The 19927-nt window shown below is 34.3% G+C and overlaps 1 long non-coding RNA gene across 1 annotated transcript; it reads right to left on the bottom strand.

Moving 5' to 3' along the window:
- Positions 1 to 11294: 11294 nt before the first annotated feature.
- On the bottom strand, positions 11295 to 12470 carry LOC110620609. The gene is made up of 3 exons (XR_002488847.2): positions 12431 to 12470; positions 12239 to 12331; positions 11295 to 11356 (listed from the first exon to the last, which is right to left on the bottom strand). It is a non-coding gene; the product is annotated as an uncharacterized LOC110620609 (long non-coding RNA).
- Between the last annotated feature and the right edge of the window lie 7457 nt (positions 12471 to 19927).

The raw sequence follows: 19927 nt of genomic DNA, 5'->3' as shown, positions 1-19927 counted from the left end.
CGGCTCAGGAAGGACTTTCGGCCGTCGAACCCTGCCCCCGAAAGTGCATGACTTTCGGCTCTGGAGGGACCTTCGGCCTCCGAACCTGCCGCCGAAAGTCCCCTGCCCAGCCTTCCTTTGCCTGTTTTTTCATGCATGTTTATGATGTTTTAGGGGGTTTTTGGGGAGATGTTTAAAGTCATGTTAGAGTTTGTTTGGTCCCTCATTTGAGTCCACCTATGTAGGATCGGACCCGAGGAACCGAGGAGACCAGCAGAGTTAGCTGTTTCAGAGTCAGCCAGAGGTGAGTAGAACACAACTCTATTTTATTTCAAAGCAACTAAAATGTTCAGCATGTTCATGCATCACAATTGCCATGTTTATAGGTTGTTGCATTAGAATTCACGAATATGATGCATTGCATTAATTATTGTTGATGTGGATGGTTATTGGATGATCCATTGGTCCTCGATATGATATGATATGGTATGGTACGGAAGTCCAGGTCGAGGCCCATTCCACGCCCCTGGCACAGAGTAAGAGAAAGTTCAGGTCGAGGCCCATTCTACGCCACTGGCACTATTGGATATGTTATGTTATGTTTAAGAGGAAGTCCTGAGGAGTTCCGTCGAGGGCCGGTCACTATTGGATATGTAGAGGGCTATTGGTGACAATACCATCTTAAGGTGATTTACTTGTGTTGTGATGCATTTCATGAAAGCATATGATTATTAAATTATTTTTACTGTTCTACTCACTGGGCTTTAGTAGCTCATCCCTTTCCCCTAACCCCCAGGTTTGCAGGTTCAGGATAGACCGGGAAGTCGTCAAGGGTAAAGGCTTATTATGTAATAGTTTAGTAGTGGACATGAATGTAAAATGGTGTAATGTAAGGTATTGTACGGTTATGTATTGAGGATTAGTATTGTGCTTGGCCCTAATGTATAGTAATCCCTTTTTGTACATGATCTCTAATAAATGTTTAATGATGAGTAATGTTGAACCAGACTTGACTTTTGATATGATGCCCCATTAGAGCATTTAATGAGGGCTCTAGTGTGCGGTTTTATGTTTATAGTTATGGTGCATGCACAGGTCAAGCTTGGTGTGTGAAAAGTTTAAAAATTTTATGTAAATGTATGATCATGTATGAGATTTATCAGGTATGACAGGTTGTATGTTAGGCTTGCTACGGGTCCCGGCAACCTTAAGTCGATCTGGATCCTAGCGCCGGTAGCGGTCCGGTTTCCGGGTTGTTACAGAGTGCTCCCCTTGCCCCTACTCACCTGGTTAAAGGAGAATTTCGTCCGGCAAGTTGCAGTCGCACCCCCTTCTCCAAAGAGATCAGCTTGGACTCCTACAGAAGCCTTCTCCTCTTGCTAGACATCTCCGTGGAAGCAGGAGAAGGCTCCTTAGCCGATTGAGAGTTTTTTCTTTTTAAGCTCTCGATAGCTTCCTCAATAGGGGAAGGATGATCAGGGCTAACTATTGCCCTCATAATGGGAACTTCGATGTTGACTCCTTGGTCCTGAATGTTAACAGCAAGAGGAGGAGTGACCTCAACATGATCGACCTCAACATGATCGACCTCAATGATGGCCAACTCCAAGTTAACCTTAAAAGAGCTTGGAGGAGGTAAGGTCTAGGTCGGCATGGGCTCGTTTCCTAACATCTCCACCATCACGTTCACGGTCTTTCTCATTATGAAGGCTTCAACTGCGCCACATGTGGAATTCCTATTCAGGGAGAAATTTTAAGGCATAGAAACCTCGTCCATCGGAATTATAAAAAATGAAACAAAAAGACAGAAGATTTAGATACAAAAATAAAAAGGAAAAAACAAAACATAAAAGAAACAATCAATACCAATAGAGTAACAGTCCTTCCCAGGTCGAATATCTAAACACTTAAAAATGTTGTGTTTGAAGGGCAAAGAGATTATCTGGTCAAAAAACAACTGCTCCCATTCAGAGATAAGGGAAAAACAATGACAAAAATAATGAGAAAAAGAATCAATGATCTCCTATCCTAGGTCTAGGTTCAATTCCCCTTAGCCCCAATAATGGTGAAATGCTCCACCCAATATTTTATGGAATCTTTATGACTAGTGAAAATAGTCAAATCGGTCATACTACAGAAACTCAAAAATCCATTGTTCACTTTAAAAATTTGGAAAAATGCTCTAAACAAACCCACTAAAAGAGCAAAACTCCACTTACAGCACATTGCATGAAAAGCGCTCGTGAATATGATAGAAGGAGTTAACATTCGAGGAGTGACCTTGAAAAATTTGAAGACAAAATGAAAAAACTTCAAAAAAGGAAAAGAAAGTCCCTAATCAAACTGTTTGAGAAAGAAAACAAGTATGGGCATCAACCAAATCAGGGGAGAGGGAAAGAAAATAGAGCAATTCGCTCAGTTAAATTTCGAGCCTTAATGTAATAGGTCTCCATAAAGAGAAGAGCTCAGGGAATGTACTGAGAAAGGGAACAAGGAGTAATTATAGACACTATATTCTTGACCTAGGGAAATGATAAAAGAGTCATAGAAGAAAAGATGTGCACCTTTAACTTAAGACTTGAAGAGAAAAGGAACGAAAGCAGGGAGTAAGATAACTCTAAGAACAACAAGATACATAATGGAGATGGTAAAATGTAAAAAGAGGAGGGAGTCTCAAATTTGTACTCGAAATAAAGCACTAATGAACATTTAAGGCACCACATCTTGGGACCCCAAACAACGGTAGTGATAAATATGCCTTAAAATTGTCACACACACTTATTATGCGTACTTATGATGCCCCTTCGAAATCCGTAAAGAACGAATGAACTAACAATTGGCACCAAACCAACGGATTGGATTCTCTTCTCCAATTATCATAAATAACTTTCGGATAAGCGAAAGGACATTTAATAATATATAATGTATAGGTACCATTCTGATTAAGAAAAGTGTCCATGGCTTTGTCAACCTTTAATCGAGCTGTCCTATAACGATATGGACTAGGCAAGCCGAGTATGACCTAAAAGGACTGAGGTTGAATGTCGGCCTACTAAAGACTCGATCTTCTTCTCAGCACATATCTAAGGTCATAAATGCATATATGATGAACTAGACAAATGTGACATGCATGATAGATATAGTATTGATTAGTCGATTTAGCATTTATTAGCCCAACTGTCCGCCATTAATGAACCATATGAAAGACCTGTAAAAACCTACTTATCCAATCCGATGGGACATGTTGCAAGAATAGTCAATACAATCAAATGGTATATATACCATTGACGAACCCAAACTCGACGCTACTACTTGTCTCATTGAAACCTCCATAAACAAAAAGAGGAAACCATTGGCTCCCACTAATCACCCTCATTTATTTTCTTATTGAAACCATCTCAATTTGTTAATTTTTTAACTAAATTAAATAATTTATTTAAGTGTCATCACCTCCGGATCAAGTTCATCAAATAATAATAATAATCATATTGGGTCATAAGCAATTATGAATTTGAAAATCTATTTGGTTAAGACACTTTTTGTGCTGAAGGAGAATTATTTTATCCTTAGTAAACTTAACATGTGCACATGGTAGGGTCCATTTCTACTTCGATGTATTGAATATTCTCTGCAAATTTCGTTGACAAATTTTTAGATGATCATATTCATGCTTTCATACTTCGGAAAGTATCATATTGTCTATGAACATGCTACTTTTGTCACGCCAAAGTTCAAAACCTATACAGGTGGCCGTTTTGGAGGGCAAAAATGTAATTTAAATTCCAGTTTTTTTAAAATTGCTTGAGTTAATAATTCACTTACATTTATTTGTCAATGTAATCATTATATTTTATTACACTTTCATCCTTCAAATCTTAAATTTGACTGCAGTAAATCAATGAATTATTGTACGGTAAAATATTTTATTCCTTGAAATTTGTACTTTTCAAGTGAGGACTGTCAACTAAAAGACAAAGTTTCTAAGTTTTTCAAAGTACAACCCTTTAAAATTTTAAAAATTTTCAGTTAATCTTTCAAATTTTATAAATTGTCATTGATCAAATAAATATTTTAAACTTTAAAAACACATAAAATACATTATTATTTGTAAATAATACTCCTTCTATTTATAATTTTTATCTATTTTTTATTATTTTAAAATTATTATTCATTTTTCTTTTTTATACTATAATAATATATAAATTGATAATTATAATTATAATTAATTTTATTTTAATTTTAAAAAATTTTCAAAATATATTTTAATATTTAATAAAAATTAATAACTTTAATGTGAATATAATTATGAAATTAATTAAATTATATATATATATATATATATATGTATAAAAAATAAATTGAATAAAATTATAGAGTGAAGAGAATAATTATATATTTTATTTATATTCTACTTTATCTATTTGCAATTAATTTCTTTTCACTATATATATACACACGAGGCAATGACATTTGCCCATTTTCATATGCTAAATAATTCAAATGGCAAAAAATATGATAACATGAAATAAATGGATACTAAATCAATTAGTATTGTATGAATGATAAAATATTTTTTTTAAGTGAAATGAGAGTTTGATTTTTATAAATAAAATAAATATTTGCGGAGAGTTATTTTTACTCTTTGAATGAGCAAACTCTAATTGATTGATATTTTTTATTATCTAAATCATGCTATCAAAGGTTTTTTTTTTTTTTTTAACACTAGTTTCCCAAATGTTTAATTTTAATTATTTTTGTCATTTTTTTAAACTTTCTTCCTTTTAACATATGCCATTAAGACTTCCTTTAAATTGTCTGCATAAGTATATAATTTAACTTGAAAATAAAATAAAATAATAAAATAAATTAATATTTATTATTATATTATTATAATTTTAAAATAATATAAAACAATAACAATCATCCTGGATACTTTTTAATAAAAATATAATAAGTTAAAAAAAAATCTATCATCCTAAAATATCATGCATAGGCGTTTGTAAATAGGCCTGACGTATAAATCGGTGTTTGAAGTATTTGAGAGAGGGAGAAAGAAAATAATACCCTTAATTTTATATTTTGACTTATTACATCTATCATAATTTTATATGTTATTAATATTGCTGAGATTAGATTAATAATGTAACTGGAATGATATTATGCTGTGGATGGCTAGAACTTGTAAGACAGAAGTCGTGAGATAGCGGTGAATGTCCGTGATAACTATTCTGATGCTCAAGCTAGTGCTTCGAAAATAAAGAGAATACAATAGATGACTCAGAGTTTTAATGGTATTAGAGATAGGTACCTTTGTCTCTATGATTGCTCCCATTTTATACTGCAAGTAAATGGAGATAAACATAGCATTTTTTGAGAATCTGGCAATGATGTAGCCGGTTACTCGATAAGAAACATTATCAGCTCTTAGAAAAAATGGGAGTGTACCTAATAATGATAACTCTGTGCCAAGACTCGGCCTATCGGGGGAATGGGCGAGTCATGATGGTGATCCGGATATTAAAGTGCCCGGATCTCCTTTTCTTCGGGTGAGATCACGTTTTCCACTTGTTAGATTTCTGCCACGTGTCCTCTATCTTGTGGTGACAGCTCATAACTTATTTTGGACAGATGTTGTATAACATCAGAGGTTCCCTCGCTAGTCTTCGATTCTTTAAGTTCGGAGGTGGCCGTTTGCCTTTCCGTTTAGGACATGTGGCGTGATATCAGTTGTGAGTGTCATTTCGCTTACCTAAGGTCTTGCTTTGTCGACTATCTCATTGTATAAGAACCCTTCTTTTTTTTTTAGCTCATAATAGTTTCTCATGGGAGAGAGAAATGGTGGTCCTTCTTCTTCTATTTTTCAGGATACCCAAATTTGTGTAGAGGACATCATTATGGTCTTTGAAGAGCAATTGAAGGCAGATCTTCATAAAGGTGCAAGCACACTGCTTAGCTCTATGTAATGGCTTAGGACTACAGTCAGCTCGAATATAATGGCTTTTTAACGCTGTGACCCTTGGGGGGTTATTTTGTGTAAGATTGATTCTAAGGGTAAGGTCAGAACAGTAGTTGAAGAGACAACTCTTCTCATGGCCTTGCAGGCGGCTCCCTCCCACAGGACGGGATAGATTTTGAGGATTCTCATGTAATAGAGACTTTTAATGTAGTAGAAACTTTTAATGCAGTAAAGAATTTTGATGTAGTAGAGACTTTGTTCAAGTCCCTTTTTGTCTCCTTGTAATCTTTTTTAATGAAAATATGTGTTTCATATATCTTGTTGCCACCATTTTTGTCGAAGAGGCTAAAGCGTATCTAGTTTAATGCCTGTCATAATATTTTATGGAGAATTTTACTGAAAAATAGGGTTAATACCTAGGCCTGTGCTCGACGGACCACTGTCCTTCTGTCGTAAAACATTTTGAGTGAATTTTTTTAATAAGGGTCATTCCCCCGATCTAGTTTTCTGTTTGACACCTTCATCTTTTGTCTTTTCAGAGGTTGGTATATCCGCTTTTCTAGTCGTTTAGCACAGACGACTCTATTAGTGGGACTAAAGTCTAAATTCGTGGTTTGGCGAGAGTCGTCCCGTGGCCTGACCTAGTGAAAACTATCTTTTGGACTTGCTTAGTGGGACAAACGCCCGAATGGCCTGGCAAAAATTGCCTTATGGTCTTTCTTAGTGGGACCAATGCCCAATACTCGAATGACCTGACAAAAACTGCCTTATGTCCTAACCTAGTGAAAACTACCTTGTGGCCTTGCTTAGTGGGACCAACGCCCGAATAGCCTGGCAAAAACTACTTATGGCCTGGCCTGACAAAAACTATCTTATGGCCTTACTTTGTGGGATCAATGCCCGAATGGCCTGGCAAAAACTGCCTTATGGCCTTGCTTAGTCTCTCTTCGATAGAGGCAATCCCATCGTTCCTAAAAAACACCACTTGTTAGAATACGCTGGTAATTTGTTATTAATAAAACTTTCTCGAATTATAGATATTCCAGGAATAGGAAATGACTTGACCATTTAAATTAACCAACTTATATGGCCCTAGGCGAATAACCTTAGAGACCCTGAATGATCATTTCCAATTCTCGCTCAACTTTCTAGACCCAGCATTGCCACCCATCACATCTGTTGTTTTAAGGACTAGATCCCCTATATTGAAGGCACGTATCCGAACCTTACTGTTGAACATTTTGATTATCTTGTTTCTGTAAATCACCATTCTAATTGTGGCCTTTTCTCGCAGGACTTCTGCTTGGTCCAAATTGAAATGCATTTCTTTAGGGTTCCCTGATATCTCAAGGTATTGTGTCCTGAAACTGCCTACTTGGATTTCCACAGGAATGACTGCCTCAGCTCCTTACACAAGAGAAAAGGGTGTTTCTCTTATAGTTATTTTGGGGATGGTTTTGTATGCCCATAGTATGTGGGGTAACTCTTCAAGCCAATTGCCCGTAGCCTGATCGAGTCTTTTCTTTAGACCTCGTAGGATAGTTCTATTTGTTACCTCAATCATACCACTGGTTTGGGGGTGATAAGTCAAGCTGACCCTTAAGTTAATTTCCCATTTGTTGTAGAAGTCTTTGAATTTGGAGCTTGCAAACTGAGTTTCATTATCGGTGATTATTATTTTTGGTGTTTTGAATCGAGTGAATATGTTTTTGCTGACGAACGAGATCGCTTGTTGGGTGGTAATGGACTATACTGCCTCAATCTCTGCCCACTTGTTGAAATGATCTACCACCGCGATTATGAACTTTCTTGACTCGGTTGCCTTAGGGAACATGCCAAGGTTGTCTATCCCCCATTAAAAGAAAAGCCAGGGACTTCTAATGGCCGTTTGCACTCTCCTAGGGTCTTTGGAATGTTTGCATGTACTTGGCATCTTTGACAGCTTTGGACAAGTTGTTTCACGTCTTTCCTTATCATCGACTAGTAATATCCTTGCCTAAATTCTTTCCGAGCGATTGTTTGAGTTTCTTTGTAGCTCCCGCAATCACCTTCATGGATATCCCTTAAGATTTCTTGGCCTTCTTTCTCGGTAACACACTGCAGCCATGGGTGTGTTGTTAACCTTCTGTACAACCAACCATCAATTAGTGTGTATTTAGAAGACTTCTTTATTACCTGTTTGGCTGATAATTTGTCGACTGAAAAATTATCTTGTGTCAAGAATTTATATATTGGCGTCATCCATTATTTCCTTTCTTCTATGGGAAAGGACTCTTCCACCTCCATTGCTGGAGTGTGCAATTCCTCGAATTAGAACGATTGGGTCAAGTGTTGTTCACCCACTGTCGCCATCTTGTCTAGAGGATCCTCCTCTTCATTATTGCCTCTGGCCACCTGGCAAAGTTCGCAGCTGCCTTGTCCATCTTTAATCATGTCCATTAAGGACAGAACCTTCTCCTCGTATCTGATAAGATTCGATTCTCGGACTCTGAATTGTCTCTGACATTAACAACCAATTGTGAGTCACTAAAAATAATAGACTTTTATATACCTAATTCCTTGATGATACTTAAGGCCATTATTACAGCTTCGTATTCAGCTAGGTTGTTGATGACATTAAAGGTGAGTTTGGCTGCATATAGGAGCTTTACCACCATCTGAGATTGCAATAGGATCTCAATTCCTAAACACTCGGCTCCGCAAGCTCCATCTGCCCAAACTTTTCATTCCTCTGTGTTCTCCTCTAAGGACCCTGAAGGTTCTAATGCCAGGATCATCTACGCAATAAATTCGGCTAACACCTGGGCTTTCATGGCCTTCCTTGAAATATACCTGATATCTTAGGGCGACAGTATTACCGCCCAAGTGGATAACCGTCCTGAAAACTTTGACTTGTGTAGAACCTTCCGCAAAGGGTAATTTGTTCTAAATTCTATGGAATGTGACTCGAAGTATGATTGTAGATTTGTGGCCGACATTAGAACTGCAAACGCCAACTTCTCGAGAGGGGGGTAGTTCAGCTTTGCCCCCTTCAACACCTGGCTAGCATAGTATATCGGGCTTTACTCCCCATTGTTTTCATGAACAAGTAGCGAGCACACCTTTTTCTTTGTCACAGATAAGTATAGAAACAAAATTTCACCATCAATGGGGGACTTAACAATGGAAGGGACGATAAGAAGGTTTTCAGACTTTCAAATACCTCTACACACTCTTCTCTCCATTCAAACGTGCCTTTTCCTTTCAAAGTCTTGAAGAACGGGAGGCACCTCCTGGTCAAGCCTAATATGAACCGACCCAGGGCAATGACTCGCCCATTCAGCCTTTACACCTCATTAATGATTTTGGGTGCTTCCACGTTTTGGATGGCGCTGATCTTTTCAGGGTTTGCCTCTATATCTTTATCTGAAATTATATATCCTAGGAACTTCCGCACTTTTACTCTGAAAATACACTTCTCAGGGTACTTCATACTTGCTTTGTCCATGACGTCAAAAACTTTTCGGATATCTCATGGATGTCTTCCAAGGATCGACTCTTCACTACCATGTCCACATATACCTCAACTATTGATTCTACCATTTCCTTGAAGATTCCTGACACTAGCATTTGGTATATCGTTCCTACATTTTTCAATTCGAAAGACATTACTCTGTAACAGTAAACTCTCTCATCTGTTATGAATGTGGTCTTTTAACTACAACATTATCCATATCTTGTCACAAAATAAATTGTATCTAAAAATAGAATTTTGGTGGCTAGATGCTTTTGCCACAACATATTTTTTCCGTGACATGCCGTAACTAGAAGTGGCGTAACTAAAGTTTAGTTACAGGATTTACCTGTGTTGTGGCTAAAATAAATATTTATAGTCACACTTTTTATTTAAATGAAGTAAAAATATTGCCAATTAAAATAAATATTGTGACTAGTTATTAGCCACGAGAATAGAATATTTGTAACAACATTTCCTTTTTGCCACAGCAACTTTTTTTTGTAAGTGATTTTGATATGATTATGTTACAAAAATAATAATGTGGCAATTTAAACTTATGTATAGTTACAAATTTAATTTTATGGCTAACATATCTAAATTTAGCCATAAACTTAATTGTATGACAAAAAATATTTACTATTAGCCACATTTAAATAATTATAAGGCAAGAATAAAATTTATAGCTATTGAATAAGTGACAAGTTCTAGTATAATTGTTACACTTAATTTTATTTTATAACTATTGAATAAAGCCACAAAATTATTAAATTACAAGCTATTCTAAATATAGTACATACGGCTACTATTAATTATTTGTAGCTAAAATGTAATATTTATTTAATTTATTATTATTTAATGGGATTATATTATAATTTACTATTACATATGTTATTTATCTATTAATAATTTTGGTAAAATTTCTAATAGAATATAAAATTTATATAAAAAATTTAGCTAAAATTTAAATTTATAAAATAATTATATATTAATATTAAGACTCAATCAGAATGACAATTATAAAATAACAATAAATTTAATCCAAAATAACTAATATCCAAAATAAACTAATTTAAGTCATAAAGCAATCACACTAAAAATACTTGAAATTATAATACTATACTAACACTAATATTAATATCTAAATTTTCTAAAAGTAGTATTATAAGGCTGCTGGCTACTTCAAAATCCAAAACTTCAAATATACTGCAAATCATCCTCCAATTTCATCATCTTGGGAATCCTCCATAGGCTGTATAAAATTTTATTTGAAAATATTAATAACAAAATTATATAAAATAGATAAGGTTCATACTAGTTATATAGCTTACAAAAATTCTTATATTAGAAAAAAAATGAGACTTAGTTTTTAATCACTTACTGATGCAATATTATTATTTTTCTCCAAAAGCATCTTGAATTTATGCTCCCATATTCTATTCATCTCTGCAAGTTTCTCATCCATTTGCTTCTTAACATCATTTACTTGTTCACTTGCTTCTTTTTGAATTTGTTGGACACGCTCGTTTGCTTCTCTTCTTGAAGTATCAAGTTGTCTAAGTAGTTCTATCTTTGTAGGTCTAGCACCAAAATATTCCGTGATATTTTTTCCAGGACCATAAGCACGTACATAACCATTTTTTTCTGGCCCAAGTACATCAGCAAACATAGCATCATCATCCAATGAAATTTGTCATTCTTCTCGTTGTTTTTTTAGTTACTGAAACTTTTCCTATAGAGATATTTATATTTATTGATATTAAAAAAAATCAAAATATAGCATAAAATACATAAGAAATAAATAAAACATATGTAAAAAGTATTACAATGGCTTCTTGTGATATTGGATCAATTTCTTTGCCTTGTTTTCTCTTTCTGGATTCAAGAAAAAGCTCTAAGCGAGAAGGTGTTTTTCCATTTTTTTTCTTCTGTTCAAATAACTATAACAATTAGTATTAGTTTATCATAAATCTATATCAATAAAAATTTGAGTTCAAGCAAAACCAAACTTTCCGTAAAAGAGTCAATTGACTTAACTACAAATATGATGCAGATAAACAAAACTTGTATAAAAGAGCTAACATTTTTACAGCTAATGATATCAATTCAAGCGTTAAAATTCATAATACTGTTGATTATTATTTACTCTACAAGTTTGGATGCTCATAGGGTTGACCAATCATAATTCATTCCTATATTTAGAATATTAAACATGGTCAAATTCCACCATTAAATGAGTGAGTTATTAATGGTGTTTGCTGTCTAATCTAATACTACTAAAAAATTGCCATGTTTAACTTTAATGAGCATAAAGAAAAAGGGGATTTATTTTGATGTGTGAAATGAAGGTTAATAACGGCAGTCTGAGTCTAATTAGGCATTTATAGAAAAAATAGTAAATGGCATATCAAAAAGTTCTAACAATCATATAAACTTCAAAAGGCATTATTATTATTATTTTTTTGATAAAAATAGCTTTTATTAGAACTTTGAGAGTTATAGCAGAATACAAAGAATAACAACAAGCAACTAGCTTATACCATTACAGGTTGACCAGTTCTTGATTGTTGAGCTACTAAAAAGAATTTGGATTAAGGAATAAGGAAAGCTAGGCACATCTTAAACTAAACAAAAGATCCATAAAAGATCAAATTATAAACTTTCTCAAGCTCTAAACTAGAATTATCAAATACTATTTTGTTTCTTTCTAGCCATAGTTCACAAAACGACAGCAGTAAAAAGAGATTATTTATGTATCATTTAATTAATATAAAACACTATAATACTAATAAAATAAAAAAAACTCATACCATATGATCTCTCAGCCGAGCAAAGCTTTTTGTCCCCGTGTATGGCGGCATAGAACGCTTGCATCTATTTGTCTTATTTTTGTTGCTTCTCTCCTAAAGAAAAACAATGAAAAATTTTCAGAATTTATGTTAGCTAACAGAAACTGAATTCATATAAAATAAATTATTAAATTTTACATGAATTTTTAATACCTGAAATGCATTTTCTGTCCAAAGATTAACCAAATACTTCTAATCTTTTACATCCATATCCTTAGGCTTGTTTCGGAGATGAAGTGAATAAGTTGCCTTTGAATCAAAGTACTTCTTCTTCAACTTATGCCTATAATACCTATATAATGCATTCATATGACCGAAAATTGCTCCCTTTCTTGCATCAGAATACTCAAAAGTGAACTTTTCCTTTTAACAAAGAAGTAAGAAACAAAGATTATGATACTTAATAGAACTAAAAAAATTATAATAATTTTATAATGGATGTAATTTAATATAAATTTTAGTACCAATATGGTAGACCACATGTAGTCGAGCTTAGCATCGGTAATCTTATTCCATTGTTTCACTTGCAATGGACAACACGACACACTTCTAATAGTTTGTCCTAAAAACCAAACAAATGCAGTAACATTATCACCAATAGCTTGATCATCTTCATCAAATTCTACTGGCAATTTTTGCCCATTCTCCAATTGTGTGATTTTCAAGCATCGTGTTAGTCCTCTAGTTTTTCTTTTAATTGTATTGGAACCTATTTCAAAACAAAAGTAAAACAATAATCATATAATAACAAGAATTTATGTACATAGAACAAGTAAACATAATCAATTGTTTAAATAAAATTAAATGAGTAAACCTGTTGCTGCAGTTGCATTTGGATTTTGAAGTTGATTAGAAGTGTGATCAACGGTAACTGCGGGTAGCTCGTCACCAAGTCCATTTGGTAAAATATCATAATCTCGAAATAGAGTGTATATATCAATGGGTTTCGAAGGGAACTTCTTATAACTATCCATCATATTTTTCACCTCTGTATCATCTTTAACCTCTATCAATGCATCAAAATCACTAAGAGCTTTATCAGCCTTCAAGTAATAAAATTTATCTCCTTTTATAACATCAAATCCACAATCCTTTTTCAAGTCATCCAATATATCAAAAAATAAGATGAAATCAACATCAAAATTAGGTTTCTCGATGAACCTACCATTTTCATATATTCTATTTGGTGAAAATATAAAATGGCCTTCATAATGATACATCATTGCCTTCTGACTAGTATTCCCTAAAAAAAAATTGAAGTTAGCCATCTAATTATTTACGAAAATAACTTAAAATTTATAAATCACATAAATATTATTTACCTTGAAAATTTGAAGCCTGATTTTGGTGTAACTCTTGAGTTTCTTGAAAGTTCTGAGTTAATATTGATGGAATTCCCTTTCCGCAACTTGCATCGTCGACCCATGATGTTTGCTTCTGCTTCATGGAAAAAATTGAATATTACACATAGAGGATAAATTAATATAAAAATAGTGAATCAAAGCTTTTTAACAGATGAAAAACGAATGAAAAGTAAATATCAGATGCCTTTCACGTGTTTAACCTAGAACAATTACAATGAAACATTAATTTTAAGGCTTTTGTAATTTTAAACGTACCTGATTGGATTTGATAGTGGGAGCTTTTCCTTTTGATAGTGGAGAGAAATTGAAAACTGAATGAATCATGAGTGAGAATGAAAATTTATATAGAATTCGTAGCGGTAGCAATAGCGGATGTAGGGAGGGAATTTTTAATTTTAAGGTTTTCATTCCCCCAAGCCAAAAATATATATATTAGCAAGCTTATCATTATATTGCCGCTACTAATTGATAGGATTCCCTTTATTAATTAATATAATATTATTTATTTTTACTTTTTTGTAATTAAAATATTTTATATTTTTAATTAAATAAGCAAAATAAAATAATTTTAATTTGTTTAAGCAGATTCAAAATCAACGCTATGAATTTTTTTTAAAAAGAAAAAAATCATGACCACACCTTTGTAGAGCTGTATTTTTAACATCAAAATAAATTTATTTTCAAAAAAAACTTCAAAATTAATTTATACGCAAAATACAAATATGTAGGTAAAAAAATTCAAGTATGTAAAAAAAAAAAATTTTAAGTGTGCCAAATTTGGCATAATTGTGTTTTTTGATGGAATAAGACCCTAAAGGTGTTAAATCGTTGGTTAAAAATTTGAAATAATTTTGGTATAAATTTAATTTATATATTGTGGATAAAGAATTTTGGTTTTTTGGTTACCGATTAGTAATTATGTTCAGTAATTAGTAATTCTGTAAGAAATTTTCAATTACCATAATTTCCAAATTTGCTAATTGGTCACTGTGATAGTTATAAAATGCTCACCTTTAAGCATATGGCAATGTAAAGTTCATGTTACCGAGGGTGTGTAGTACCGGTTCTGAAACTGATTCCCAGAAGAAGGCGGTACTAGATAAAAAAAAAACGATTCCTGAAAATTAAGAAATTGATACCAATTTTTTTCCTAGTTCTAGTATTGGTTCCAATTATATTTCCATGGTTCAGGTTTAGGTTTTAATTCTGGTCTCAGCTCTAAGAGAAGAATCGGAACTAGAAAATATAATTTTGTATATGGTTTCAATTAAGAGATAAATTTTCTAAGATATAATTATTTGACAGAGTAAGGTTCATGAAGAACCGATTTAAAATCGAGAATCATAGAAGAACTAGTATTGAAGTATGAAAAAACCGACTATATTCAAGTCTGAAAAAAATACAATAATTCTATAGAATTAATACTAACTTTCGTTAATAATGTGTGAAATTACTTGCTTTCGATTTTCTTCTAGCATTTTTAGTTTTGTTTTTCTTTTTCATTTTCATTTTTCAAATTTTTTCTGATTTTTATTTGTAATAATGGTTATCTAGCGTCGTTGAAGCTCATATGGAATTGATAGCATTAAAATTGATTCATTAATATGTAACTTTTTAAGTTAGAAAATAATTCTCAATAACTTTTCTATCTAAACAAATGGACAATAGAAGAAAATTTGATTGAGAGACAAAAAAACATATTATATGAAATTTTTTATAACCTCTAAGCATATTTTTTGAACTTGATAAACCAATATATAATACCTAGAGGACCTCAGAGTAATTCTCCAAAATATTTTATTAGTTATAGTATTCTATCGTAGTTATATAATTGTGACTAATTTGATAGCTAATTCCATGACTTTTTGATAATTATAACTAAAATATCATAGTACTCATACAATTCATTTAGCTATGATGTTGTGGCTAATGATTTAGTAATAATTATGACAAACATAGTTACATGACTAATATTTTTATGTTTTTGCTACAAATTTTTTGTAATGACTAATAAACTGTAGCTAATAAAATAATTATTACTACAATCATATTAGCTTTGTGGCTATTAAAATTATTACCTATAATATTAATGTGTTGTGACTACAATGGTGGTAATTGTTACAAAAAAATTAAATTTATAGCTATTATATCTATTAGCTATGATATTACTTTGTAGCTAAAATTAATTGTGGCAAATAGTCAACAAATAGTTACATTATATATAAAATAAAACAAAAAATACATATTAGTTATAATTGTTGTATTTTGTTACTAAATATTTTAAATTAGTCACAATAGGTTTTTATTAGATAGAGATGTATCTTTGTAGAGATAAATGTTAAAGGTTGTTAGTATAGCTGTACTGTAACAAACCTTATCTTGTAAAGGTTATTTATACCCATGTTTACAGTTTAATAAATATACTTTTTGCCTACTGTTCATGGTATCAGAGCCAACTAGGGTTTAAACACCTCCTTCTATTTTTTTTTTTTTTTTTTTCTTCCCGATATGTCCACAGGCTCTGCTCTTGATGAGTCTTCTTCTTCTCCTTCTATTATTTCCTCTTCCTGCTGTGATATACTGGATTTACTGTAAGAGCTGTAGCCCCCAAGTTATCACTCCAAAGAATAGGTATACGTGTTTGGACACCCAACTCTTGCAGCAAGTTTCTAATCCAAAGTACTTCAGAGGTTGTGTTTGCAATAGCGCGATATTCTGCTTCCGTGGAAGAACGCGAAACACTGCGCTGCTTCTTAGACGCCCAAGAGACTAGATTCCGACCAAGATAAATAGCAAAACCAGTAGTAGACTTCCGATCCTCGATGCTGCCCGCCCAATCTGAATCACTATATGCATTAATTTCACAAACAGTCGATGGCCGAAGAAGCAATCCATATTCAGTCGTGCCTTGTAAATAACGAAGGACACGCTTCACCTCTTGCCAATGCTCATTAGTTGGCCGATGCATATATTGAGCTAATCTATTCACTGTAAATGAAATCTCAGGTCGTGTGAATAGAAGATACAATAAGCTGCCAATGGTACTGCGGTACAACGTGGGATCATCAAATTCAAAAGAACAGCGTTGTACGGCAGAACTTGTTGCTTGTGGTGTAGCCAGAGATTTAGAGTTGTCCATTTTAACTCGCTTTAATAAATCCAAAACATACTTCTGCTGAGTTAAGAGTAACGAATCATTATGCCAATGTGCCTGTATACCCAAAAAATAGTGTAACCGTCCCAAGTCTTTAAGCAAAAAATCTCAGTAATCAATTGCTTGCTCTTAATAGTCCGATTTCAAACGATGATCTTGTTGGAGCTATTCTTGATGGGCTAGGACCAGACTATCGTCCTTTTGTGCGTTCTATTGAAGCAAAATTGCAGATGCCCTCTTATGATGAGTTGTTGGGGTTACTGTTGACCGAAGAATTCCAACAGAAAAAGTATGAGAATACTGGTTCTCCGATGACTGCGTTGTTTACCACACGTACACAACAGCCTACGATGGGCTCCTACAATTCAAATAGCCGAGGACGGCGTGGTGGTCGCGGTGGTCGAGGTGGAAGGAATGGTGGTCGTTTTCAGAATTATCAGATGTCTGCTGTTCAATCACAGTATTCGTCAGGTCCGTTTTTGAGTTCTGCTACTTGTTATAACTGTAATGGTTCGGGTCATGTTGCTAGATTGTGTCCGAGTCAACGCCGAACAGTTTTGCCATCACCACAAGCTTATCATACAATTTCAGCTCCTGTTAGTTCAACTCCGCCTTGGAATTCTGTTTCAAGTTCACAAGGTTCACAAGGGTTTCGTCCACAGCAGCAGCCTTGGATAGTTGATACTGGTGCTACGCATCATCTTACAGGTTCTCTTGGAAACTTGACAATTGATTCTGAATACACAGGACCGGATGAAGTAACAATAAGCAACGGTAATACGATTCCCATCACTCATGTAGGCAGTACAATGTTGCACAGTAATCATGATTTTCGTTTGAGCAATATTCTGTTTTCCCCTCATTCTCCATTTAGTTTGTTGTCCGTTCTTAATTTTACAAATGATAATCAAGTCTCACTTGAGTTCTTTCCTGATTGCTTTCTTATCAAGGATATCCCCACGAGGAGGGTCCTTCACAAAAGTCCGGTTGAGCAAGGTCTTTATAAACTCACAGCATTGAGTCGTCCGACGGCTGTTGTGCATCATATTTCTTTTCGGTCTTGGCATTCTCGTTTGGGTCATGCTCATGATGGAGCTGTCTTGTCAACCTTGAAACATAATAATATTGTTTTTTCTTCCAATAAAAAAGAATTATGTTCATCTTGCTGTGTTAGTAAATCACAGCGTTTACCATTTTCTTTGTCTAGTTTTAATGCTTCTGCTCCGCTTGAACTCATTTGTTCAGATGTATGGGGTCCTTCCCCTGTTCCTTCGATTAATGGCAATCGTTATTATGTTCTTTTTTATGATCATTTCAGCAAATATACATGGTTATATTGTCTCAAACGAAAATCTGATGTGTTGTCTACATTTATTAAGTTTCGAAAATTTGTTGAAACTTTCTTTGAGCGACAGATTAAAATGTTTCAATGTGATTGGGGAGGAGAATTTCGATCTCTTGCTCCATACTTGGCTGCTAATGGGATTTCATTACGTTTATCTTGTCCATATACGCCTCAGCAAAATGGTTGTGCTGAGCGTAAGCATAGGCATGTTGTGGAGACTGGTTTGGCTATGTTGGATTTTGCTACTTTACCGTTGGTTTACTGGGATTTTGCTTTTGAAACTGCAGCTTATGTGATTAATAGGATAGTCACTCCTTTGATACACAAATCACCTTATGAAAAGTTATTTGGAGCTTTGCCTGATTTGTCTAGTCTTCGTATTTTTGGATGTCTTTGCTATCCTTATTTACGACCGTATAATAAACATAAGCTAGAAAATCGGTCTTCACCGTGTATTTTTCTTGGATATAGTCTGGTGCACAAAGGGTACAAGTGCTATGATATTTTGGCAAAACGTTTGTATATATCAAGACATGTGATATTTGATGAAACCAGATTTCCTTTTGAATCTCTTACGGTGCAGGTTAATAATATTCCTAAGTCTGTGCAGTCAAGCCAAGGTATTCTTGGGCCGCCACCAATTCATTTAATTCCAACCATTTCTTCTCAAAGTGCACAGAATGTTCCTTCTACTACTGAGATTGTTCCTACTGCATCGGGTTTCGACGTAGAGCTACTGCCTCCCCCTGTATCAGTTTTGTCTGAGACACAAGTATCTCCAATAGTTCCATCAGATCGGTCTGGTGTGGTTCTTCCTCTCCCAGCACCACAAGGCAATACTCATCCGATGTTAACAAGGTCGAAGACAGGGCATTCCAAGCCTAAAGTTTTTTTGGCAGTTACGCCACCTCTACAACCTGCCACGGTCACAGAAGCAAAACGTTATAAAGAATGGCGTGAAGCGCTTGCCAATGAGATTAATTCATTAATTCAGCTTGGGACTTGGGAGCTTGTGGAAAAACCACCAAACGCTAATGTAATCGGCTGCAAATGGGTGTTTAAAATCAAGGAAAATTTAGATGGTTCTTTAGATCGTTACAAGGCACGGCTTGTTGCAAAAGGATTTCACCAACGCCCGGGGGTAGATTTTGGAGAAACGTTTTCGCCAGTTGTGAAACCAGTGACAGTTCGGTTGGTCTTAAGTCTGGCTGTTTCACAAAAATGGTTAGTAAAACAATATGATGTGTCTAATGCTTTTTTACATGGTCAGTTAAACGAACCAGTCTATATGCAGCAGCCTCCGGGATTTGTAGATGATACAAAGCCAAACCATGTTTGCAGACTTCGAAGGTCATTGTATGGTTTAAAACAGGCTCCGCGTCAATGGAACAACTGTCTAAAGGAAGCTCTTCTTCAGTTTGGTTTTTTGCAGTCCAAACTTGATACTTCTCTATTTGTTTTTCGGCGAGATAGTGAAGTGCTTTATTGCTTGACGTATGTTGATGATTTGCTCATAACAGGAACTAGTGAAGTTTTGGAGCGAGAATTGCAGCGTCACTTGAAACTGAAATTTTTGCTTAAAGACTTGGGACGGTTACACTATTTTTTGGGTATACAGGCACATTGGCATAATGATTCGTTACTCTTAACTCAGCAGAAGTATGTTTTGGATTTATTAAAGCGAGTTAAAATGGACAACTCTAAATCTCTGGCTACACCACAAGCAACAAGTTCTGCCGTACAACGCTGTTCTTTTGAATTTGATGATCCCACGTTGTACCGCAGTA

The sequence above is a fragment of the Manihot esculenta genome, chromosome 8 (genome assembly GCF_001659605.2).
Source record: "Manihot esculenta cultivar AM560-2 chromosome 8, M.esculenta_v8, whole genome shotgun sequence".
In the NCBI taxonomy this organism is placed as follows: domain Eukaryota; kingdom Viridiplantae; phylum Streptophyta; class Magnoliopsida; order Malpighiales; family Euphorbiaceae; genus Manihot; species Manihot esculenta.
This window is presented reverse-complemented; position numbering and strand designations above follow the sequence as displayed.